Genomic DNA, 25,532 nt, shown 5'->3' on the forward strand with positions numbered 1-25,532 from the left:
TTTTAGTCCTTTATTAGTACATCCATGAAACATAATCATACAAATATACACATGTGTCCTTGCACACGCAGGTGTACACACAAAATCTCATTCATAAAGGAATGGCCAAACAGACAACCCACATGCCCTTGCACGTCGACAGTCAGTAGGGTTTCTGCCCAGCATGTGTTCAGTAGCCCACCTTGCCTCTGTCATGTTTTCCATATTGAAGTGCTAGTGTGGTGGGCTCCTGCTGGTAGCAGGGTAGGGGCCCTGTCCCAGGGCTGTGCATGTGGGCCTAATCCCCTCATTAACTCAGCCAGTACTGGGCGCAGATGGCAGGTTGGCACTGAAACAGGGTGCACACCCCCTGTCTTTCTACTGCTGTCAGACCCTGAGATCTCCCTAACTAGTATATGCTCATTACTGTTAATGGATCGCTGTTGCTTTGTCTTGACCACACTCGTGTGTATTAAGAGTGCGCATTAGGGTACGTGCGTGTGTGTATGTGTACATGTTTTCTGTTCCTGTTTTTTCATCAAGGGTGTTGACTCTGTTCAGTTCAGTTGTCTGTTTAATGAAGACTGATGAAAGATGTGATTTGTACAGGGCAGTTGCTTCAGCTGTCACTTACAACACTTTTTCTAATGCCCATCTGTACGGTAAATACTGCAGCTGCCCATCTTATATTTATGATATGACAGGGAAAATGGAGAATTATGAAACATAACATGATGTTTTCTAACACAGACTGAAAAGGGAGCGGTCTCACACATGTAGTGCGCATACATACACCAGGTTTTTTACTCCTTTCCCTCTGTCTCTCCATGATAGATTATTGGAAACTCTACTTTCATGTACTCAACTCTCTGAAGTGCCTATAGTCCCCATGATTATCGGAGGTCCTAAAAGACATTTACAAGGCTCTCAGCAAAACTGACTCTGCCAGCCCATGAAATAACAAACTGTTTAAAATGTTCTTGTAAATTTTCCGCCAACAGGCTGGGGGAAAATATGAGCAAACTGACAATCTAGACAGCACTTGAGGTGCTAGGAGCTATTGCACTGACAAAAACCAGAAACCCTTCCCTCCTTTGAGAACGTGCATTTGTCGGCACTGCGCCACGGGGTGTATGGGCTGGCACAGAAGTTTAAATATAGCATGTGTTTACAAAATGTCCAATAGCACTTTTTCATTTGCTTATTTCCAACAGTGGCCTTGACAGAATTTATTTCACTAATTCCATTTTCCTGTAATAATAACCCAGAGTGGTGCTGAATGTGGCTGAAAATTAACTTTTATTATAAGAGAGTGGAACAGATATATAGTGCTGGACTCGGGCCAATCATGGACAGATGAAAGATTGGTGTGTGTGTGTGTGTGATTCTGAGTGTGTGTTTGACTCTTTGAGTATGTGTGTGTGTCTGTGGAGGTCATTCTGGGCTTCCTGTTGACAGCTGCAGGCTGTGGGCAGATTTACTCCGTGGCAGATGCTGCTGAGGGACACAACTCGGTCTTAAGTTTATGTTGTACCATTTGGCTGCATCTATTTACGGACTGGGACTTTACATTGTGAATGGGTAGACTAAGCAAAGCTGCTTTTAGTAGTAAAAATGTCTTGACAATGCATGCTTTGCACGTGTTTGGCTGTGTGTGTGTGATGGTCTGTTCAGGTAGTAGTTGTTAGCTTGGTTGGACACCCTCATTACCAGACATGCACAGGAAGGCACGGTTGATTTCCCTCTACAATAGGGCACGTTGGGTCTTGAAAAAATCCACAATAGACTCACTGTGACATCCTGGTGCCTCCTTTCATCTTCTCCTTCCTCCTGTCCATGCCTCCTTCCATGCTGCAGTTCTGCTCAATGTCTTTACAATGTGATGTCACATGTAATTTGTATCCCTGCCTGAGATTTTGTGAAAGAGGATAAATCTGGATATTCTCAGTGGGTGAGTGAGCATGGCCACGGCTCTGAATCTGGTCAAGTATGTCAAAGACTGGTACCAAATCATTGTCCCTTGAGATAGCAGGAATGGTCTGGCTTTCGTCATGTAAATATCAAAGTCCGTTCGTGTTGGAGGGCCCTCGTCCAACTGTAAGGGAACTTTAGATAGATAGAAAACCAGAGAAAGTAGTCATTATCTGTCCTGTGCAAAGCCTCCATCATCTCGGCTTTTTTTAAAGAAACACTCACTGCTTTGGGTCTCACAATGAGCCAGCTGAGTGACTTATGGATTTGTGCTGTGTGTGTTGGCAGTCCGAGATCAGGGGCCCAAATCCAAACAAAGCACATGACCTTGACCAAAAAGTCAAACATGGCTTGGTCACCAGAGGACCAAACGTGGAAATACTGTAGGTTTATCTGGTTCACGATAAAAAAAAAAAAAAAATGTGCATGCTGCAAGCAATTCCCCAGACCAAATAGGAAGGCAGATAGCTGATAGAGGGGGAAAGAGTTTCAAATGATAGCTAGGTATTTTGTAAAGCATTGGAAATGTTTTTTGTATGTTCCACTACTTTCCTTTGCTTTCCTCTCCTCTCCCCAGACACATAAATAGCCTGCCAAACAACTGAGCAGGTTAGGCCTTGCTTTGAGCAATGAACACAGATTCAGTTTCATTGCTCAAACATTTACCATTTTGTTTGCTATGTATCAGCCTGCAGTTTGACAAAGGCAGCCATTGTACCAGAGGGAACATTTTTGGCTTTTCTTTTCCTTGTAAAGGCTTCAGTGCTGCATAGTGGAAAGGGGGCTACACGACAGATAAGTTTCACTTTATGCCCACAACAATCATGGCTCTATTGTTCGAACGAGGCGGTTTTGTTTGCAAGTCCTTGTCAGGGAAACAGATGAAAAGGAGAAACAAGTTGATTGCATGTTACTCTAAGCCAACAAGACACATGCCAGCGTTTGCTGTGTTTTCTTCTGCTACTGTCTAGGTTTAATTCCAGCGTCTTGGCTTGTTCAACACTTGCTTTATTTTTAGACTTCAGGTTATGCCAGCCAAATCACACATTGGTGGCTTCATATAGCAGTGAATGAAAACTGGAAAACTGAAACATATATTCCTGGTAATATTGCCAGGAAAATGTCAGTGAACTGTAGATAGCATGCTTATGTTTAACAAGCTGGCCAGTTTGAGGTGCTTTACTGTATCACGATCTGGTGAGTGTAGCTCCTTTTGGATGGAATACTTGAGGCTTCTGTTTAAAAAAAAAAAAAAGACTGTTTGTGTCTCTATTAGTCACTTCCTGTGAGCAGGGAGTGTTCACATATGAATCTTACTCTGATAACTAGATTTACAGGGCCTTTGTTGAAATGGGAGACTTTTTTTCTTATAATTCTGTTAGATAGACTCACATAATGAATTGTCTGGTACAACTTTAAGCAGATGTTTCCATTTAAGCTGTTGGTACTCCAATAAAAATCTGATTTATATTATTTTGTGGTCTGTGCATATGGTGTAAGCATGCAAATATTACCCAATGTCTCCATGGAGACCATTTGAGTTTCATCTTTCAATGGACGTGTAAACTATCTGAATCATCCAGTTACGGTCAACATGCTCTTGAACTAATGACCTTTATATATGGAATGAAAAACCTGCAGCGTATCTGTGAATCTCTATTTTGAATATCAGTTTTTAAGTGCTGGCATGTTTGTTGTACTGTGGTTCCAACTGGAGAGACAGGGACAGGCTTAATGAGAGCCAGACTGTTTTCTGTGAGCCCCGTGGGGTTAGTCGTGTTGACGAACAATATCCTGGCCCCCTTGGTCCATGGCTCCTAAGTGCCTCTCAGCTACATGACCTCCTTTTCTCTCAGCATCACTCCGTCATCAAACTACTTACACTGGTCCCCCACTATGACAGCTGTCCTTTCATCAAACATGGCCCTTTCAGATAGATGAAGTCTGAATAACAGTGACATGGCTTTGTTGACAAGAGTCAGGATGAATGATTTTGGCTGCCACTTTGGAGATCTAGGTTGTATTAGGCAGCTTCAGGGTCTTTTTGTGATCCCCTCTATTTTTTATCCGATTGAAGTCAAAGCTCTTTCAGCCCCAAGTTGAACCATCTATCCATCTGCCTAGATTCAGGACTCTGAACGACAATCATAAACAGGACGTGAGGTCATCTTCTTCATGAGTCAGGCTGGAAAGTACCACAGTGTCAACTCTTCACCACCTCTGCCTTCTCTTTATCACCCATTGGCTCCTTATCAGCATAGAGTGGCTCCAATATTGACCTTGTGGGAGAGGCTCCCGGCCTTGCCCTCAGCACAGTGATTGTTGGCCATTGTTTGCCATTCTTTACTGATCTTAAGAAATCGATTAGACCATTTGCTGAGTCCGTGGGCAGAGGTTAAGTGTCCTAATGCCGGCTTGATTAATGCATGACGGTGGAAACAGAGATGCCCTTTGAACACATGACTAACAAGTAGGATACAACCCAGAATTTTTCAGACATGGGTTTACTGCTGCGTGATATATTTTGCCTCCAGTTTGTAACTCGGAATAACTTCTTCAGTTGGAGAAAGAGTTCTTCTTTCCTGTTTCCCTGAGTTGTCTCCAAAGAGGTGTCAGGGCACTTGTCAGGGGATGCTGTCTTTTACCATCATCCCCCTGGAGTCCAGCTCCTCTATTTTTCATCATAATCAGGATATGTAGTTTCCACATACTGACAACTCAGACAGAACGATTGGATGCACAATGAGACACCCTGGCAAGAAATGCCAGATATGAGGAAACAAAAGACAGTAGAGTAAGTCTGTGTGTTTAATGAAATGAATAAATCCCCCTAAGGAGAGCACTGTATATGGGTGTGTTCGAAGAAGCACCCTGTAGCTCTGTCAGTAATATTGGTTCTGGTGTGTTTTTGTGCCTGTAGCTGTATCTAGCACTATAACCTTCTCACAATAATAAGTTTGGAATAGCTGTTTGCTGCAAAACTAAGAAAAGTTGTCGACTTAGTGGGTGTATGATTGGATTCTTTGTCCTCCCAAGATTGTCTATAATATCTGTCTCTGGAAATCTTTTTTCTGAGTGTTTCTGTGATTGGAGTGCTGTGGACCATCCCTTTATGTGAAAGGGGAAAAAAGGGAAATTTGGATCGGCTCATACCACAGAAACGATACACTTGGCCGGCTTATTGATTTCCCCCTTCCCTACCTCCCTTGCCCCTCCTCTCTACCCATCCATCCATCCATCCCTCTTTCCCTATCCAATAGCCTGCTGATGAGCCCGCTCCCCACAGACCCGCCGCCAGCCACAGTCAGTCAGGGTTCTCTCCGTCCATCTCTAGCCCTGCTAGGCAGAAGATTTCTCCCGAGGCCAAGGGGAACAAGGCATATTCTGTTACAGCCAGCGCAGGAGAAAGAAAAACGCACTGTTACTAGATATGAGTGAAATCAAATCTGTTTGACTTGCCCGGCAGCTATGACCATTTTCCATGCAGACAGAGAATGTCAGGATTGAGTGAACGGAATGCAGTTACTCACAGCGCACCTGACAGATTTATAGGACTGTCAGTATTTAAAGTAGATCTGATAAAGAATTTTATTTTGTTAAGAATCTTATTTCCTTGGTGAGCATGGTAAGGAAATGAGTGCTAGAAACAGATACTCCGAGGTGTTCAATATAGATCATATTTTAGTGCGTCATTTTCCTACTTTCTTCCCCCCCCATCAGGCTGCTCTTGTTGCACCTTCATATATGCAGGAGTGATACTGCCTGGTGCATGGTCCCTTCTTCATGCTGTGGGTGTCCCATATCTTGCCGAATGTGTGCAATAAATGGATGCAGAGCAGAGGGGAGAGTGCGCTCACTCTGAAGCTGCTCTCAGATGTCTAAACTAACATTCAGCCTGCTCTTCAAAGGCCTGTGGGCGTTGACACACTGCCCTCCTTTGTGTTAGCGTGTATCTGAGTAAATTGAAATTGAGGAGTGAAAGACGGGGCAGAGAAAACAATGGGCTATAAACAAACCTCGAGTCAGGCTCCATAACAGCTGGTGGTGTCTTGTGAGGCTCCGGTGTTTGCTCCAGCAGTGTGACAGATGTACTGTAAGCCCCTTTGCTGCTTTTATTGTCTGTGTGTTTTGTGTCTTGTGTGTTTGCGTGTGTGTGTGTGTGTGTGTGTGTGTGTGTGTGTGTGTGTGTGAGTGGTTGAACGAGTATGGTAAGAAGGAAGAAAAGGGGAACATTCCTGAGGAAGAGCGTGGCAGATCAAGCCNGTGTGTGTGTGTGTGTGTGTGTCTGAGTGGTTGAACGAGTATGGTAAGAAGGAAGAAAAGGGGAACATTCCTGAGGAAGAGCGTGGCAGATCAAGCCATTATGTGCACTTCACTGACCGCCTTTGGCTGAATCAAATCAAAAAAATGATGTCTCTCTCTTTCTCTCTCTTTCTTTATGACTCTCACATTTTCTTTCTATCTCACACACTTGGACACACACACATGCACACGCACACATGCACACAGTCAGCCAGTAAGTATGCAGCAGCCAAACAGGGGACCTTTTGCTAATGAGAGCGTGTAGCACAATTACAGCTTCTTTGCTCAGTGGCTCAGGTTTGACAGAGTCCCACTCTAAGGCAGTCTTCCCTTTTTTCCACCCACCAACATGATGCTGGATAGCTGGCAGCTACACTAATTGGATGGTACTGTATTTGCGTGGAGCTCGCTGTCCCTCCATAGCCCTTCATCTGGGCAGATGCTGCGGATACAGTGGATGTTAATGTGAGATGCCGCAACCTTCATCATCTGGTATCAGTCACTCTGTAATTGGAGCAGCCCTGGTGGTTCGTTGTAGCCTTCCCAGGCCCTGTTATAACCCCACCCATGCTCTAATGGTGGATGGGGCTCTCCATTCTCAACCATGTGTGGAGGAAGATTCTTGGAGGAGGAGAAGAAGGGGAAAAGGGAGGGATGGTACCCGTCTGGTTGCCAGGCTGCTCACCCCTTCAGTGCCTCCCCGAATCCACCACTGCTACCCAACCCCCACTTTTTCTACCACTAAAATGATGATGGATTGATCTCAACCAGCGGAAATGACTTTTTTAACGCCCACATTTTTTGGTTGCACATAGATGGGGGCTGGGGTTTAACAAAGGTAAAATTTACCCATTAAACTTCCCCAAAACCAAAAAAAAAAGTATTTTGATATATGTGTCCTTGCATTTGGTTGTGGGCACATGTTTGTGAACACATGTGCATAACACCACGTGTGTGCGGGTGCATTTCTGTGTGTGTGCGCTTTATAAAAGGCAGCTTGTGGAGCTAATTAAAAGGCCTTGTGTAGGACAGAACCATTCATCTTAGTGATGGGCCCAAGCTGTCACTTAACCCACAGTCCTGTGGGGGAATGAACTGCAGTTGCAGGAGTAAAGGACACAACACACACACTCTTTCTCCTCCTCACCATCTCGAACATCTGTATGTTAGGGTTGAATATGCATCTAGTTTTTAATCTGTTGTTTTATGTTAAAATATTCAGATGAGTGGTGTGTCTTCTGCCCCTCTCTTCTTTGCCACTTGTCCATGATGGAAAGAAATCCCCTCCTCCTGTCAACCATCCCCCTCTAAAGGTGACAAGAACAGTTAATGTTGAGATGTGCTCCCTTTGACGGAGGGTTTAAGATATGCAGAAGCCTCCCTCTAGATTTTCTGTGCTCAGCAGGGTTTTTGGATCACAGGGCAATTTTATTAGCTGTGATGGGGCCGACAAAGAATGCTGGCAATGGAATTTGCAATTGATGCCTTTTTAGTATGCATCTCAGGCCTGCATATCCTTTGGCCTTCCTTGCTTGCCCCCTGCCCCCTGCTCCATGGGTGAACCCAAGTTGCCTGTCCCCTTGCCCTCTCATTACCACCACAAGCCCAGGGGTGCTGCCAGGGCACGGAGAGGTTAGGCAGCTGGGTCAGGGCACAATGGTATATGGTTAAAAATCGCACATCACATTTTCATGGATGAGCAAACTTAATGCTGTCTGTTATTGATTATGGATGATGAAATTGATTGAGCTCTGCCGGAATAACATTGTCAGTGTGTATGTGCAGGGTAACTGCATTCATGTGCAACTGTAGTGTTAGAATGTGCAGTCTTATTTCAGACTTCTGGTTGACTGGTTGATCATGACCAAGTGGCAACCTCTGGGGCTAAAAAAAAATTGGGCCAATGCAGAAATGCCAAAAACTAAATTTTCTTGAATGGCCACTTGAGGTTGGCTCCAAGAGTGTGTCAGTCCTTATGCACTCATGTTAAAATGTCCGACTTTACAGCAGAAATACACGTTTACAGCCTGGTACAAAGAAAAAGTCTGATTTAGCATTTTGTTGAACTAAAAGACCCTCTGAGGAGTCAGATATTCAGTTTTCCATAAGTGCATTATGTTTTAAATGTTTTAAGCAGTTTTGTTCTTAGCAAAATCAGCATTACCATTAGTTTTATCGAAGTTAACTATAACTGTAAATGCACCGTGCTTACTAAGCTAGCAGCTAGCTTTTGGGTTATTTTCACCCTTGCGTCCAAATATGATCACGTCTGGCTCCAAAAACCAAGATGGCCAAACTCAAACCCAAAACAGGAGTTCACAAATGAATGGGTGATGTCATGGTGGCCACAGCCATTATTTTATAGAGTCTATGGTCATGACCAGCGGTAGGATACATACATTTATCACTCCATCAGTGGCAGCCAGTTCTCTCAGGGGGAATGGGCAAACACACAAATAGTTGCTGAGTTTGGTTTTCCAGAGCTTTTATTTTCTGGGACTACGGTTGAAGAGGCCTCACAGCAGTAAACAAGGATATATTTGCAGGGGTTATGGGTGAGAGGTAAGTGGCAATACATGCATGACCTGAACAGCACTGTGAAATATCCCTCAACACATGTGTTAGGGGACCGACACAACAGTGAAATGTTTGGTGATTTAAAGTCACTCTGGCATTTTGACTAATCGTTCTCTATGCATCAGGGTCATCCCAGGTCTGTCTGCCCTTTGCCCTGGACAGCCCTCCCACCAAGCAATACTAGTTCTTCTTCTGTTGTTGCGCCATTCGAGATCAAATTACAATAATTACATCCTCTGAAAGTTTTTGGCACATCGAGTACTGCCTAAATCCTCTAAATCCACTTGTGAACAGTAGGGTACAGACCATGCCTACTATTTGAATCAAAGCCCAGGGGGAGGGGAGGTGCCCGATATTTCACTTAGGCTTAGCATAGTGGGTATTGTCAAATGTGGTCTTACCAGCTTGGATCACAAGAGCAATGTCAGCATTCATCTCTCTTTATTCTTGGAAAAGGAACAATGCCTGAACCATCACCCTGCTCTGCCTCTGGCCTTTTGTTGGTGTTCTTTAGTGTGTTTGTGTGCATGTGCCGGGTATTTGTATGCTTGACAGTGTGTTGCAACACCTGCGGAGCACATAAAAGCAACATGTGTGTATGTGTGTGTGTTTTGTTTGTAGGGGATAGAGGTCGATCCCTGAGGGGGTCTGTTGCACTGAGACACGTAGGGAGCAAGGGGTCACTGGGAAGGGAGGGGAGGTAGGAACCCTCACCTCCACATGAACCTTTAACTAGTGAGAGACAAGTGAAGAGAGAGATGGGGGGGGGGCTGAGACTTGAGCTTGAACATACGTCTGCAGGGCCTTAGACAAATGATAGGGATTTCCTCTGCCTTACTGACCACGTCTGACTGTCTAAGCCCTTATCTTTTATCTGTCTGTCTGCTGTTGTGAGGAAGGGAAGTACCATCTAACTACCCAGCTTGATACCCATAGTTTAGAAATATGGTAAACAGAGATTGAGAAACAAAGTCAAAGAGATCAGAGAGAACATTGGCAGTAACACAGGTTGTCAGAGGATATGCCTTTTTATAGCTTTCTCTCCTCTTTAGGAGAAATTCCTAGGAAATGTTGGAAGGACATTTTCACAGTGAAAATGTGTTCCAGGAAATGAGGAAAAATTCTCATGGAGCTATGTTTTTTCTCTTTTTTTGCACAGCATACATTTACTATTCCAACTCTGTTAATGAGCAGGTGGAAAGCCAATAAATCTGAAAGTTGTAGCTCTTTAATTTGAACAGTTTGCTGTCAAAAAAAGCCTCTTTTTTTTTTTTTTCTAAAAATGAACCTGTTCAAATATGGGAGCTCTGTTAGATTGTTGGGTTGCTCATGGTGTGAACAGTGTGTGTGTGTGTATGTGTGTGCGAGCTGGAACTGTTAATGGAGTGAAGCAGCATGAATCTCTCCGCAGGGTAGGCCTAATGTCGACAATGCAGAAAGAGATATGGGCTTCAGTTGTGTGTGTGTGTGTGTGTGGGTGCGTGCATGTGTGTGTGTGTGCTGGTGGGTGATGGATGGACAGTGCCGGGGTTAAAGCGGGGTCACCCTGTTTGTTTTGTTGTGTTTAGGTTGAGATGGGGCGAAGAGGCCCTCAAAGCTTTACTTTGTGTTAATAAGGTCTGTTTGCCACACTTCATCACCATACCTCAAAGTCTGATGCGCTGTGTGTGCAACCTCTCCCCCTCCCTCTATATCTCTCACACACATTGCACACACTCCCAGATAAAACGGGGAGTGCTGAAAGATACTTAATCACTATCTTCAGGTAAGTGTGAATGATTGCACTTCCAAATAACTAATTGGTCCCCCTTGGTTGCAGTGAGCTGCATATCAGCAGTGTTCCACAGCACTTGACAGTCTCTTCATCTATCAGCAGAAGATCCTTGAGCTTCCCTGCCTGCCTGTTGTCGTGCCATTATTCCAAACTGTAATGTCTTACCTTCGGTGAAATCACTAAGTCTCCATTGGACAGGAGAAAAACACACTGATGGCCGATCCCACTGATGGGAGTAAATACAGGCTCATGGACCCTTTTATCCCGGCGTATCGTCTGTTTCATCACTAAGCTGTTTTTCCTGAGATATAAATAGGAGTGAAATCGGTCGCCAAGGTTGGCCTTGTGACCTGAGCTATCTTTACCAGGGCAGTATATGAGGGTCGTTTATCCATAATGGGATATAATTCATGCTTGCTACAGTAGGTGACCTGCTGTACAGTCTCAGTCACATAACTTACATTGGCAGGATTTGCGACAAGACGGTAAGTGGGAATTGCTGACCCATCATCATCAGCAGAATAGGGATGCGTCTGTGACTCGCTTTACCAAGGTTGATCTCCTCAATCTTGCTCTTTAAGCATGTCGATTTCATTTCTTGTTCCACTACGCTGCCGCCCGAATGCTCTACATTTTCAGCTGATGTTGAGATGTGCTTAACTGTCAGCTACATTAGTGAAGCTGGTCACTTGTCACAGTCTGTCAGCAGTTCCCAGGTGTGAATGTGACACACTGCATTTCTTAACATGTGTGCCCAGTCAATTTCCCCCAGATAAAGAAATGTTCTTGGGTTGTTAGATTATTCTAAAACCACCAATCAAAGGCTGGAGTGCTGTTCACCTGTGTGATGATGCTTCTGATCTCTGCTGTGCCCCCCTGTGCATGGGTGTCAGCTGCTGCTGTAATGAAACTAAATGTAATAGCCAAAGCCCTCACCTGGAACAAGAAAGATCACTGGGCCATATCCTCACTTTCACACTAGAGTGTCCTGACAAATAAACTCCATATATGTTAGCAGTGGTCCCCTGCAAACCCTGTCATATTTATCTTCTCAGCCTGACTTGGCTTATCTAGGTTCCAGCCTGTCAACCGTAGAGCATTATCATATAAAGGGATTCCACTTCGTAGTTTGTGAGCTGTGAGTAGAGCTATGTGTATCTGGCTTTTTCTGTGTATTGCATGAACACATGTTGGGTCTGTGAGTGTCCACATATAACAGATGATGTTTGTACTTGCATGTAGTTATGGGTTGTTGTTTTTTTGATAGCGAGATTCTTCATTCTCAGGTGGCCCACTGAAAGTCAAAAAGTCAGTTTGCAGTGTACTTCAGGGGATGTTTAGGTCCCCAGATTTAGCTGCAGAGTGAGTGCTCCTCACTTTCATGCTGCTCTCTGATACAGGCAGCTGCAGACCCAGACTCAGAGTGAGTCTGAGTGAGACAGAGGCAGCTGCCTTGGGAAGAGAGGCTTTGGCCGGTCAGGCTCCAAGATAATGTAACCCTCTGCTTAGAAGTGGTGAATTTACAGCTCACAACAGCTTAATATGATACAGTCTCTGGCTTTTTAAAGAAAAATATTCATGCGCATTTCTGATCCGTCGTTTGTGTATTTAGCACACATTAACTTTGAGGGCAAACTTGGCTTGTTCACTATATTACATGAGTCTCTGCCACCCTGAATGTCCTTCAAACTCACAAACTATATATGGAATATTCATATTGAACAGCTGAATCCAATTCGACAAACATAATTCAGTTGGGTACAGCCCTCCTTCATTTTAAATTTAAGCGAATTAGTGGACTCAGGCGAGATGAATCTGCATGACACTGCTTTTCTCCAGCCTGATTCACCTCCATCAGATGAATGGATATAGATACTATTAATTTGTCTGTGTCAACTTTGTGCACAAAGGCACCTGTTATCAGCACAGTCCTGCAGCCAAGTGGTAGCCGGACCGCTGGATTAATCCTCTCTTTATAACAAATCACCTCCCTCTTAACCTTTCAGAGGAGCTGGGAGGAGAGCGTGAAGGATGAGACAGGCAGAGATGATCACACAAGATGATAGTTTTGCTATTAATGAGCCCTGTGCTATTATCAGAAGTAATGACTTTTTCCACAGACATTAAGGTTTTTATTTATGTCTCGCTGCCTAGCTGCTATACCTGTAAACAGTCACCTGTTGGAAACAAAACGATCCATTTGTTGTGAAGAGTCTGAACCCTGCCATCAGGCCAGAATCTCTTTGTGTATTCGAGGCAGCGGTATTATGATAAAGTTCTTACAGAGAGAGAGACAGTTTTCTGAAGGATGAAAGCATTCCCGTCATATGTTTCCCTTGGGATGTGGTCGCTCTCAAAGCAGCCCTCCTGCCGACAGAGATTTGGGAGATTCCAGAAGGCCTTAAAATCTTGCAGAACATAAGGGAGGGCAATGAAAATACAACACGGGGAGAGACGTCCATAAGAAGCATAAATGTACGCTCATCAAAGTGAATATTTCCTCTATTTCCTGTCTTTTCATCTTTTATGTATTTCCTCTGACAAAACACTTCTTTTAGGCCTCATTCTCCGACAGATATGTTACTGATAATTAGGCTTACAATAAAAAAGCACCAGACATTTGAGGATATCCCCCTTTTGAAAATGTCTTTTCAAGGGAAACTTTCTGTGACTTTTCCTCTTGAGATAAAAGTCAAAGGAGCAACTGACAACTTCATATCTGCCTGTGAGTTCTTCCTCCGTCCTCTCTCTCCTATTTAACTTGCTTGTCTTTCCACATGTTTCTCCGCACCTACTCATTTCGAAGCTCTGCCCTGTCATTACCTGGGACAGAGGTGGGTTCATGGTGCATTTTGCACTCTGTAGTTTCCCTTCCTTCCTCTCCTATTTGCCCCGCATGCAAATAATCATCATGCTGGAGGAGCTCTGCTTCAGGTTATCTGCTCTCTGGTCTTATGTTCTCTTTTCTCGCCACTGCTCCTTCAGTGAGGCAGGCAGACACAGCCGGGAGCAAATGGTATTTACACTTATCTGTGTGCTGTTCACCATGAGCGGTTGCATTGCATAGTCTGGTTACATGAATAGAAGCAGTCAATGCTCTGCAGACTGGAAGGGCATTCTTCTGCTCACGTAGATATGGTCCACATATGATACAGGAGTGCTCAGGCTGCTAACTGCTCAGTCAGATGTAATTACTGTGTGATTAATGACTGGTTTGAGGCAAGTCTTAATGCAAGTGTTCTACTTTTGTAGCGTGCTGTTAGAAAAGGCTTTGAGAGTTAGTGTTTGGTTTTGTTCAGAGTCTGACATGTCCTTGTCTAAAGGTGAGAGTTCATGACTTTAAATATACAGGTCAGTGCGGGGCGTTCTTTTTTCACACTTTGACGCTGAAGCTCCTTTTAAATAGCCGGTTCTAAAGTGTGCTTGCCTTTGAAGCTAGGTCAATATGCATGTGTGTTAAACATATGCACAAGCTGGATGAGGTTTTCTATTTTAAAATTCTCCCAAGGATGAAAGCAAGGTCAGTGGCGTTACGCTTGAGCGTAAACAGCCATTTGAATGTTGTGCTGTATTTAGACAGGTGTTAAAAGGGAGGTAAGTGCATCTAAGTAGTGTTTACACGCATATTCCGGTAAGCCCACCATATTCCACTGGCTATATTCTCTTGGTAAATCATCAACAGTGTCTTTCCTATGGCTCTTTCCTCACAGTTATGCAAATTGCAGTGTACTCAGGGTGTGCAAAATGTGAGCGTGCGTGTTTGTGAGTGTGTGCACGTGTCCTATGTGTTTAGAATTTGAACAAGATTTAAGACTCATGCTTACATAAATTCCCATGAGCTACTTATTTGTCTTTTTCTTCGCTGTGTTTCCATGACACACATCTGATCTACGTTATCTGTTTCACTGCTTGCTAAAAACTTAAGTGGGATACAAGCACAGAATGCAGAGGGAATAAGTCAAGCTAAGAGTGGAGGGGGTAGGAGTGTACTGGCCTAGAAGTGAGAGCTTTGGTAGACATAATCTCTTTTATGCCTTTAATTTGGGAGGATTAGTAACCTACATTCTCTCCTCTCATCTCTTCCAGGCCAGCCTTTTATGGATGGACACTGCTCCTTTTATCGCTTCTTGCCTTTTTTTATTTGACTTCAAGCAATTATTCTGTCTTTTTGTCTTCACTTGCCAAGAACTTAAAATGCTTGTAAATCTAGGTATTTGAGGTTTGGATTGGATTTCATGGATTTTGGTAAATGCCTGAGCATACAAATATATTGAAACATGATGCGATTTTATTCTTATAAAACAAAAATAACATAAAAGTACAATAGAACAAAAACATTCGACGAGGATAACATATAATAAAACTCATAGTTGACATTCTAATGTTTTTTAAGAACCTTTGTATGTATGCTCATCCTTGCAGCTCCAGGGGTGTGATTAGTGAGAGGGACAATTGCCAATCATCCTTCATTTCTTCCAGGCAGTTAGATGAGTGGCGATAGGGGGGCCGTTGTTCTGGCGTTATAGTGTGTAAGGATGCGTTGTGATTATGTAACGCACACACACCCAAAACTGCTCCAGCATGATAAATTCCTCTCACCTACTGTTGTCCTCCATTGATCTGGCAAACAGAGTTCTTCATTGATTGCGGTCACCCGCAGATCACAATCAGAAAGATGCACAGTGCGAGGTCTTCTTTAAGCCTGAGGACACAAAAGACAGATGCTGGGCTGTAAAATGCCTGCATCTTAATCTGTCCAGATGCCACCCTGCAATCTTCCTCTCCCATTCCCTGTCCTCTGCTAATACATCTTGTTTTCTCTGTCAAGTTTTTATAGTGTCCTTTGAGTGCCGAGGAAGGGGCCGGTGTTATTAGAGCGATTTGGTTCTGCATAAATCATAGTGTTTGATGATGAATGACTCTGAGTGAATGCTCCATGCAGCTTTGTAATTGCTGACGGAGAAATAGCAATTTTGTCACAGCATAGAAATATATTGATTTATTAAAAGCATAGTTCATAATGTGCTTTCAGACTTTGTTCTAATTTTTATTGATGTCTTCATTTGATATCAACATCAGCACATTGAACAAACTGCTGCTTCTCTGATGATTTACACTGGACCTGTCTGTGCGCCTGCAATAATTCATCTCTTTATTTGTGTGACCTAAAATGAAAAGAGTCCATTATGTGCCCCTTCTTATGACAGCATCCCCTATATAATAAGGACATATATATCCTATGCTGTAGGATTTGGTGTGTAATATGTATCATTTATGTGGTTTTGAGAGCCACAGCATTAAATAAGAGATAGATGGAGGGTGAGGCAGGAGGCCAGGAGGAGAGCGCAGGAAGCAGAATCACAAAATGAGGAGAAAATTGAGAAAAAGAAAAGATAAGCCATTTTTGGCTGTGGTTACAGTAGATGAGCGTGCACATCAGCAGAAGTCTTGCCAACAGTATTCACAGTGTTTTTCACAAATGAATGTTTTCTCAATGCTTATTTTCCACCATTCATGATCATTTTCTTCGTTCATACATTACATTAAAAGACTGACAACAGGCTTCATTCCTGCTCATTCTCCGTATGATTTCTATTTAGCGCAATTATACACAAGCAGCTGTGGAAGTGGCCATGCAAGAAGGGGAGTGGGCTTGAAGGCTTAAAGACTGATGACCCTGTCCTTTTCCCATTTACTTCTAATCTCTGTTCTGATGTGAAGTAGATTGTATTGCTTTGCACATCGGCAGGCAGCCCCCTGCCACCACTCTCTTAGCCGGCACACTAGCTCTCCTTGTTAAAGACTGACCACTGATCAAGTGCCAAGGGCCTTCCCAGGTCAGGCCAGGGTGCCCTCTTGACCTTTGTCTGCTTAACTCCAAATTATGATGTATTAAGGCACAACGGACTACTAATGGCTTTGCATGTATTAAACATCTGTGCTGCTCCTTGATCAAAGAGCCATTTACAACAGGACCCTAAATATGCTCACAGGAAATAGTGGTGAGTAAAAAAGGTCAGGGGTCAAGGTGGGCGTGTGAAGTGGACCTGTGGCTAATTATTGGCTTGCGAGAGCCTTTGTACTGAAAGCCAGCTGTAAGACTAGAGAACTAAGGTCTTTAATATCCTGTTTGCAGCCCTTAAATGTTTCTCTGTATCAGAGAGGAGAATTCCTGAAGGTCAGAAATGGAGGCTGCCGCTTTGATGATGATCAGGCATGTCCTCCAGCCTTGGAAGCAGATGATAATCTGCGATGCACGCGCCTAGAGAGAGACTGCCACATTCTTGATTGCGGTGAAGACCATTTCCCATTATTGCAGTGCATGATAGTAGAATGGCAGTTGCACTTCAGGGCAGCGTTACTCGTCTTTCAAAGTGAGTGAGCATTGTCTCAGTTTAGAGTTGTGGCTCCATTCCTGTGGTGTCAGAAATTATACAGTTGGTCTGCAACGACAAAATCTGCTGTTTGGACTTGACTAGGCCACGGAGTGCAGTGCTGTTTAGCTCAAAACCCCTCAATTTGCTTAGACTTAAATGAGACATTGAGAAGTCACCAGACATTCCTGAAGTGAGTGAGCAATCACTCTGTGTTGTCAGGGCAGAGAAATGATAGAGGAAAGTGATCAAATTATTGAGGAAAGGTAAAGGTGGTTCATGTGTTTATAGGTTACCACCAGTAGTGATCGTGTTTACTGGAATATGAGGTTTTTCCAAGAACTTGGGTAACTGTTGGGTTTATGCTTGAATGACTAAGTCATTTGAGCAAGTATTTGATTCCATTTTTCATGCCTGTACCTGTGCACCACAACTGAGGGATCCTCAGTGCATTGCACTTCAAAGAGCTAAAGTACTATTAACCTGAGCAATTAGTTATGTTCTGAAGGTCAATAAGTCATTGATCTTCTTAATTAGAAAGTGAGAATGGATGATTCTTAATCGTTCTATTTATCTCTGCTCCAGATGTGCTCAAGGGCTCACGTTATAACAGCATCTTTCCACCTGACAGGGGGTAAGATATCTCAGGAAAGACAGGATGGCATTGTCCTAGTAAAAAGCAGACTTTGTCTTCCTCTTTGTTTACCCCTGGACTTAATCCCCAGTCACTTTGACAAGTTTCTTTAACAGAGAGGGTAATTATAGTCAACCTCACTGTAAATTATAGTAAACCTTATAAACACTGGCAGCGGCACAGAGAGCCTTTGTAGAGGTGGATACATGACATTATTTATTAAGTAATAAGCCTATTAAGTGTTATTCAGTCAAAGATTTGGCTGGCTGTAGTTCTCTAAGGTTATAATCGTCCTTTTTTTCATGAGCCGACTGTCAAAGAAAAGAGTGTGCTGAATGGTAATTATATTCCAGTGTTCACCCTATAGTGTATTTCTTAAAGGGCCATGAACACACAATGTCCGGGCCATCAGTAACCTTCTGTCGCCCTAGTTTTTGCAATGTATCCTGCATCGTTGGCTCTAGTCTGTCTTTGTCAGCTGTTTTTTGGCTCATTCAACGTCGATGTTGGACCCAATGGAGCCCGTCAGTGAGTGAAATCACTCTGACTGGCAGTTCAGCTCAGTGCTCAAGAAGAGAAACGGAAGTGAGGCAAGTAAACAAGTGACAAAATTCAAGAGGGTGAAGGACTGACAAATGAAAAGTGTTTTCTTTAGCAGAAACAGTCTGTTATTACTTGTGTTATTGTTCACTAGAGCATGGTGCTTTGTTCTTTCAACATCAGCTTGTGTTGTTAAAGTGCTAACTAGCATCTTGGATCCGTCCGATCCAGTCTTCCAGTTTCCCTTTTTGAATAACGAATACAGATTACCACTACCTGTCTGTATGGAGAGTTATTTCCTCTCACACAGGCACAGAACGTACATGCTGGTTGGTTGCTGGCTATAGTCTTAATGGCGTGTGCAAGTGCAACTTTTTGTCCGAGACACAGGCGACGTGAAAAGACACAACAGCCAGCCTTTGTAGCCACCAGTTCTTTGAGGTCAGTTTGGTGTGTCTGGGCCTTAACAGCTGCAACCCACTCAGCAAAGTCCTGAAATGCTGCTTGGAAATAAACAAACTGGGGGAATGCATGATTTTATTCAGAGTTACTTTAATTGGGCAAAAATTAGGATGTTTTGTAGCAGACCTAGCCGTGAACCTATTATGAAGTTTTTATTAACATACTACATTACTGGGGTCATGTACAAGAAGCAATACTACTACCTTAAACAGAAAAAAACTTTTCATCTTCAACTTTCCTTTTTTCACCTTTCAAGAAAGTATTGGAGCAATATATTTTATCTATCTGTCTCTCTTTCTAGGCTTGACCTTTTTTCAGTTTCTCTTCCTTATGTCTCAGTAGGCTATGTTTCTGTCTTGCTCTGTGGGGGTTTATACTTGGTCCATGGCAGAGGTCTCTCCCCTTTTCCTCTAATTGGCCAGCTCCCCTCTCTCCTTGCCTGCTAGATAATTGGACATGCAACCCCAACCCTCGCATCCCAATCATTGGCTCTCTCCAGCCCCCCTCTGCATTCCACACACTTCTCATCCCAGTGTGAGTCTCTCTATGGACCTGTCTTTGACCACCGGATCAAAGGGAATATACAACACATCGCGGCCCAGGCTGCTCTCGCCTCACTCACAATACCAAATATCAGTATGAGATGGATTTTTATGTCCAGTATATTGCATTCAACATCTCCCTCCACTACCTGAACCCCTGGAGACAAAGAGCAGCATCTCCCTTTGCAGTACATGGAGAACAAGGTAATTCATTTTGGGGTAGCCCTGCTGGAATTATTCATAAGGGGTTCAATATCAAAATATTGCACTCTGCTCTGGCCCTTAATAATTCATGCTTAGAATTCGTCTTCATTGGTGTAGGGAGCAAAGGAGTTATCCGTCACTATAGGGAGCCTTGGCTCTACTAGTACCCAGCCCTAGCGTTGGTTGTCAGGGTTTACAGAGGTAGGGCAAGAGGGAGGGAACAAAAGAAGGAGGCGTGTGGCTTTGTCACACTGACGAGTGGGGCCCCCCATCTCTGGGAAGGAGGCAGCTCGAAGGAGAAGAAGGCTGAGCTGTTGACCTTTGGGAAAGGACCATTGGCTTCAGATTGAGTGATGGTGTCAGCCGCTAGTGTAAAACACCTCTATTAGGAATGCCTGGCATGCTTGGGCGCTTCTAATTATGAAGAATGCAAAACAACAGTCAGGAGAGACAGGAGAGGTCGCCTCGCAGTCAGCCATACGCCGGGCTTACTCACCAGCTACTGCTGCGTGGGACCCACCACCGCGTGACAACTTGTCTTACCTCACACACACAAAACCATACAGATCTGACACATTCCCTGCCCAAGCTTTGTACTGCAGTAATTTTCCTCCCTTGTAGTATATGCCTACCACTGGCTGCCTCTCTTGAGATTTTTGTTGTGTTACTAGTAGTGCTTTGTTTTCCTATATGTTGTGCTGCATTTGGGCTTGCTGAGTGGGAGTTCAGACAGACCCTGTAGTCTGTCTTAGAGGGAAAAAAAATGAGATCAAGCCAAGAACCTGGACACAGAGAAAAATAGCTCAACATTTGTGCTTACTTGAAAACACCCAATGATATAAGACATCTGTGTGCAGTTTCACTTGTCTGTGTTGTCATCCCGCTTTCCTGTAAGGTATCCCGGTGAGGGTAGAAGCCTTGTAACATTATCAGGAGATATGCATAGCTACTGGGCGGTCAGTGATGAAGGGAGGAATGGACAGGCGGAAAGGATGGAGAGCGGAGGGAGTCCCCAGAGATTTTCCCATTGAGAGACGGAGGTCAACAGCAGAACACAAATAGGCTTCTTTTTTTTTTTTTTCACGAGCTATGAAGGAGGGAAATGACAGTCCCTTCTCCCCCCTCCACCTTCAACCCCCTGCCTGATCAGTCACTGAGAACTGAGAGCTCATTATAACAGACCACAGAGAAGCACAGTAGAGGTGCTAAGACCAAAGGCAGGGGCCAGACGGTAAAAAGCTGATATTGAAATGCCATCACTGGCTTTCTGCTGGCTGATACAATATTCTGCATGTCTTAAATGCAGAATTTATGTTGTATAACTCTTGTGCTGATGTTTCAACCATTCCCTATCTCTCAATGAATAAAAATCAGGATGCACCGGTATGTTTTGAGGGATGATCAACTGTTGTAAAACCTCTCAGTATTCATCCTTACTTCAATAATAAAACGTTTCTCCCCTGTGCGTTTTCAGAATAACCCAACTGGCAGATTTGTCATCTCATACAGTTTTACTGTCACCAGCTCCCATAAAACATCTCTATTTGTTTAGTGGCAGCCAAGCGTTGCTATTTCTCTCAAAGGAATGCCCTTGTGCTCGCCCCAGTAACCTTGAGCTTAATGGAGGAGGTCAGTCTGGAGTGGAAGGGTGGTGGTGGGGGGGTCTTATAAAGAAGGAATATGAAATAGAATGAGGGAATAAAGTAGTCAGGGTTGCTAATGATAGCAGGAAGGAGGGCAATGCTTGGAGCCAGGTGATTATTCAGTATCTAGAAATTCATCTCCTGCCCTCTTCTGGGGCTCTTTCTATCTCTCTTCTTCACCCTCCCATTCTCTTCCTCTCTTTGTCTCAAATTGGTCTGAAAGAGCTATTGTTGGACTTTCTTGCATCTCAGCAAAAATTAGTTCTCTTTGCATTTCCGTCTCCCAAACACTATTGTTGCCTCGGTGTCTAGGATTTAATATTCCAAATACTCTATATGCATGCATCTTTAAGGCATTTATTTTCTGTTGGTGGGAAATGAACAGGGCCCAGCAGAGAGGCAGTGACAGGGGAGAGTGAGAAAAATAGAGTCACAAATGAGGTCCAGGTGTGGGGGTAATCAATTTCATGGAGTTTGGTTTTGCAAGGCTGCATGCTGAAGGAGACTATCATAATTGGGCCACCATTTCAGACAGGTAATGGCTTTGCAGTATTCATTCTTTTTAGGATACACACACACAGACACACAAACACACACACATTCCTGCATGGACCCATGGAAATCACAGGCCATTGAACACAATTGAGACAGATAGGTTTGTGGCATTTCCTAGTAACCCCCATGTTTCAAGGACTCTTGCAGGCTTGTTCATTCATCATAAGGGAAGGTCTGTTTGGAGGAGCTTTTTCCTTTGGCTGTAGTCAGATTTATCACAGAGCACAACTCCTGTTTGGCGTATTAACATTAGCTAGATGAGCTGTCCAGAGCTGCAGGTGGTGCAAAGTTAAAGGGGCTTTTATTAAGGCTAAACTGTAAATGGATTCACATCACTAAGCTGCTGCACACAGGTGGCCAGTGTACCCATGGATCATCCTAGTTGTCAGCCCTTGTTTTTCACTTTTTCCTCTGCAAACTAGCAGAAAACACAAGTGTGTTGCTGCAGATCGTCCTCATCAGAATCCCAACTGGGTCAGGACATGTCAGCTGTTCATAAAAATAATATAATTATGAGAGATTGGCGTCATTAACATATATAGAAATGATTGAGTAAAAACTAGATTTGAAGTTATTTTGCATAAAAAACACATAAAGTCTTCTGTCTGGCAGTAACTGCTATTCATGTGACTGACAGAGCCTCATTCAAATGTCTGTTCAGTGCTGCTCTTGTCGAGAATCGTCATTAAAATGACTTGCTGCCTTTACGCTGTAAAGAATACTTAATTAAAATATGAAACTTTATCTTAATTGGTCCCAATTAACAATTGTTCTGCAACTGCAGCAGAAAGAAAAGTCAAGAGGAACTGGCATCCACTGGCATTTACACACATATCTTCTGAAACACACACACACGAACAGTGCACACAAAAGAACATGGATCGTACCGTCTCTTGCATTTTTTCCTGCCTTAATGGATCCAATTACTCTTTCAAAGACTGCCAACACTGTACCTTATGGTGAGCCAATTGAGATGGTAATTCAGTTGTTTTTAATGGACACGCTCTCAATAATAAACCTGTGGGGGGAAAGATTTTCCAGACAAATTGCGGCTCACGTGTTAAACGTACATTATGCTAATGTGAGGTGCAGAGGGGTTGTCATGTCTCATGAGGCAGGGGGTGTCATGTATTCCCCTTTTATAATGGAGGAACCCTTCCTGTAATTGCCCCTAGTTTTGTTCATTAATGGGAAGCGAGGGGTTTGCACGTAGCACTGAAGTATGTCACAGTGTGTTAAAATAACATAGAAATGGACACATTTATGTGCATCTCCCCCGCTGAGGAACCAGTATGGCATGTTTCACCAATCTGCATCGTTTGTTAGTCATGGTTTAGATCTTGGATATGCTCTACTGCTTTGTTTGAGGGAGTCTAACAATGACAGAACAACAGATGGCTCTGAGAATTCGGTCCAAAGTGTTGAGGCACAATTAACACGAGCTCACTGTAGAACATTCCTGCTGGTCCGCTCACTCAGATCCAATATCATCTCTCTGTGGTACCCGACAGGCTTGTGTTCTTGGCTTGTCTCCTCCTGACCAGCCATCGAGTTACCTCCCCCTCCCCTCACAGGTTCTCGATCTCTGACACTTAGCAGACAGGAGCCTGGGATGGAGACCACCGGACACAGAGGAGGTCACTGTATCCCGTTTCACCAGCGAGGATGAATAGATTTGGGACAACCAAACACACACTGCCCCCAGACAGCCTAGGGCACCATGGTCCGGAGAGAAGAGGGAGGGAGAATAAGAAAGAGTGACTGAAGTGCATTCCTGAAAGGGGGAGAGATGGGATTGAATGACGAGGGAGGACGGGGGGCCACTGGTGACACTGGTAGCCAGTAAGATCAGGTTTTCTCTCTGAAAAGCAGGCTCAGAAAAACAATGACTTTGGCATCTGTCTGGAAGGGAGAAACAGAGACTGGGATCCTGTGCCATGGAGTGCTGAGGGTTCACGGGAATGCCTTTAATGTAACCCTGCCCGGGCTCTCATCGGATACTTCATGGCTCTCCTTGTAGAATGTAACATGAATCAAACTCTATCGCCGCATCAATTAAAGCGGCACACTCACCGACTGTGAAGCTCCCTCTCGGAGTTGAAAACACTGTGGATGAGAAGATTACAGTGAATAACAGAGGTTTGTGTGCCAAGATGACTTGTCTTGTCCTCAGGCCATATCCTACATTAGATAAGGATCAGCATTCCTCCACTCTACAGATGTAGGTCATGTAGCCACAGTGGTGCGAGCAGCATTTGAGTCTTGCTTCATTTGTTTTATTACCCATCACTGTGTACTGTGAATTTTCTGCCTTTGCACCTCGTAGATCAAATTGAGTATCTTGCTCCACTTTGTCTCTTATTTTTCACTGCACCCGCGGAGCTTAGATAAAATCAAATCAACTTTTCTCTCCGGGCCATACACGCATTATTCACTAAACAGTCACAATAGGGCATAAGTTTGTTTTTGGAAGTGGGGGCGGCAAATGAACTCAGATTTCTTAAGGAAGACAGAAAGAAAAAGAAAATGCATAAAACCAAATAATGAAACTATATCAATCTAACATCTATTAATCTAGTATGTGACAGAAGTTGTAGTAGAAATACTTTGTTATTTTATATGGTATTAATGGTACAACCCCATAAAATCACATTTGATAGATATATGATTATTTGCTATGTTAAATAAAAAGTTCACCGTCCTTTACTGCCATATCAATTTTAAATTATAGCAATGTTTTTATGAGAATATTATAATGCCACATTGTCAACTATAATTTTGACATTGTCTGCGCCCAGTAGCTCAGCGGGTAGAGCAGGTGCCCCATGTACAAAGGCAATGTCCATGCCGCAGGGGCTTTGTGTTCGATTCCAGCCCAAGGCCCTTTGCTGCACATCATTTCCTCTCTTTCCCCCTTTCATGCTTGAAACTGTCCTGTTATTAAAGGCAAAATTCCCCAAAAAATAATTAAAAAAAACATTCGACCCCAGTGTAAATTCAGTCACACATACACACAGTAATGCACATACACACGAAGGAGGAAGTGTTACAACAACATGCCGGAAAGAAATCTAGAAAACCATCCACGGGGAGTTGAGGGCAAGTCTCGGGGTTACTCCTCCGATGAAGTATGGCAGTTTGAATGAGACTCTATGCTGGGAACTGCAAGATAAAGAGATATCTATCAGCTAAGCCTGCAGCGTGCGGGCTAACACAGGTCAGGTCGCCTGTACCCGGTAGCTCAGCCAGGGGCTTACCACGCCCTGCAGATACAGATAGAGTCCAGTATCACACACTGCTGATTACTGCTTGTTTGTTGCATTCTTTGAATGGGGCCAGGGAATATTCCGGTGTCCGCACTGCTCTAGGACAGGAAGAGGCTAAATAGAAGTCAATTAGCTTTGATTTCAGGTCAATTAGCTTCTTTCTTCGTCTACATTAGTGTGTATATTATCTTTGGGGAGAGGAAATCATGGGAGGGCTGTCAAGGACTCCTTGGTAGTCTGTCGAGCTCATGTTGTCGGTCCAAAACAAGTGCTCAAACACAAACACTCTCAGAGGAGTAAATAAACAGACTGAAACTGACAGCGATGTGGAACAAAGGCAAACTGAAATCCCAAGATGATTGGTTTTGTACTTTTGAAAGAAAGCAAAGCTTGTTCTGTCTATTTTGAAATGGAATGGCAAATTTAATTGAATGTAGCTTTAAGATTGTTTCCTGGTACGGAGATATATTTGGCACATTGTGCTGTGCACTAAGAGGTGGTTGACATGGGAGAAGAGAACGCTCAGGCTTTGCTGAAAAGGAAATTGAAAAGAAACAGAATACCAGGAGTCAGATTTCATGAAATAATAGCTGTGACAGAAATGGGGAAAGGCAAGGCAGCACAGAAACCAAGAATGATTTTCGTCTTGGCCCAAAGAAAAAAGAGACAGAAGAAGACAAATATATCAGGGCCATAACAAATGGGCCAT

At 43.6% G+C, this 25,532-nt stretch overlaps 1 protein-coding gene across 2 annotated transcripts in view; it reads left to right on the forward strand.

The window, feature by feature from the left end:
- robo1 (roundabout, axon guidance receptor, homolog 1 (Drosophila)) overlaps window positions 1-25,532 on the forward strand; it is a 267,974-nt gene that overhangs the window by 176,664 nt on the left and 65,778 nt on the right. The window lies entirely within an intron of this gene.

Source organism: Epinephelus moara, chromosome 2 (assembly GCF_006386435.1).
Source record: "Epinephelus moara isolate mb chromosome 2, YSFRI_EMoa_1.0, whole genome shotgun sequence".
Classification (NCBI taxonomy): domain Eukaryota; kingdom Metazoa; phylum Chordata; class Actinopteri; order Perciformes; family Serranidae; genus Epinephelus; species Epinephelus moara.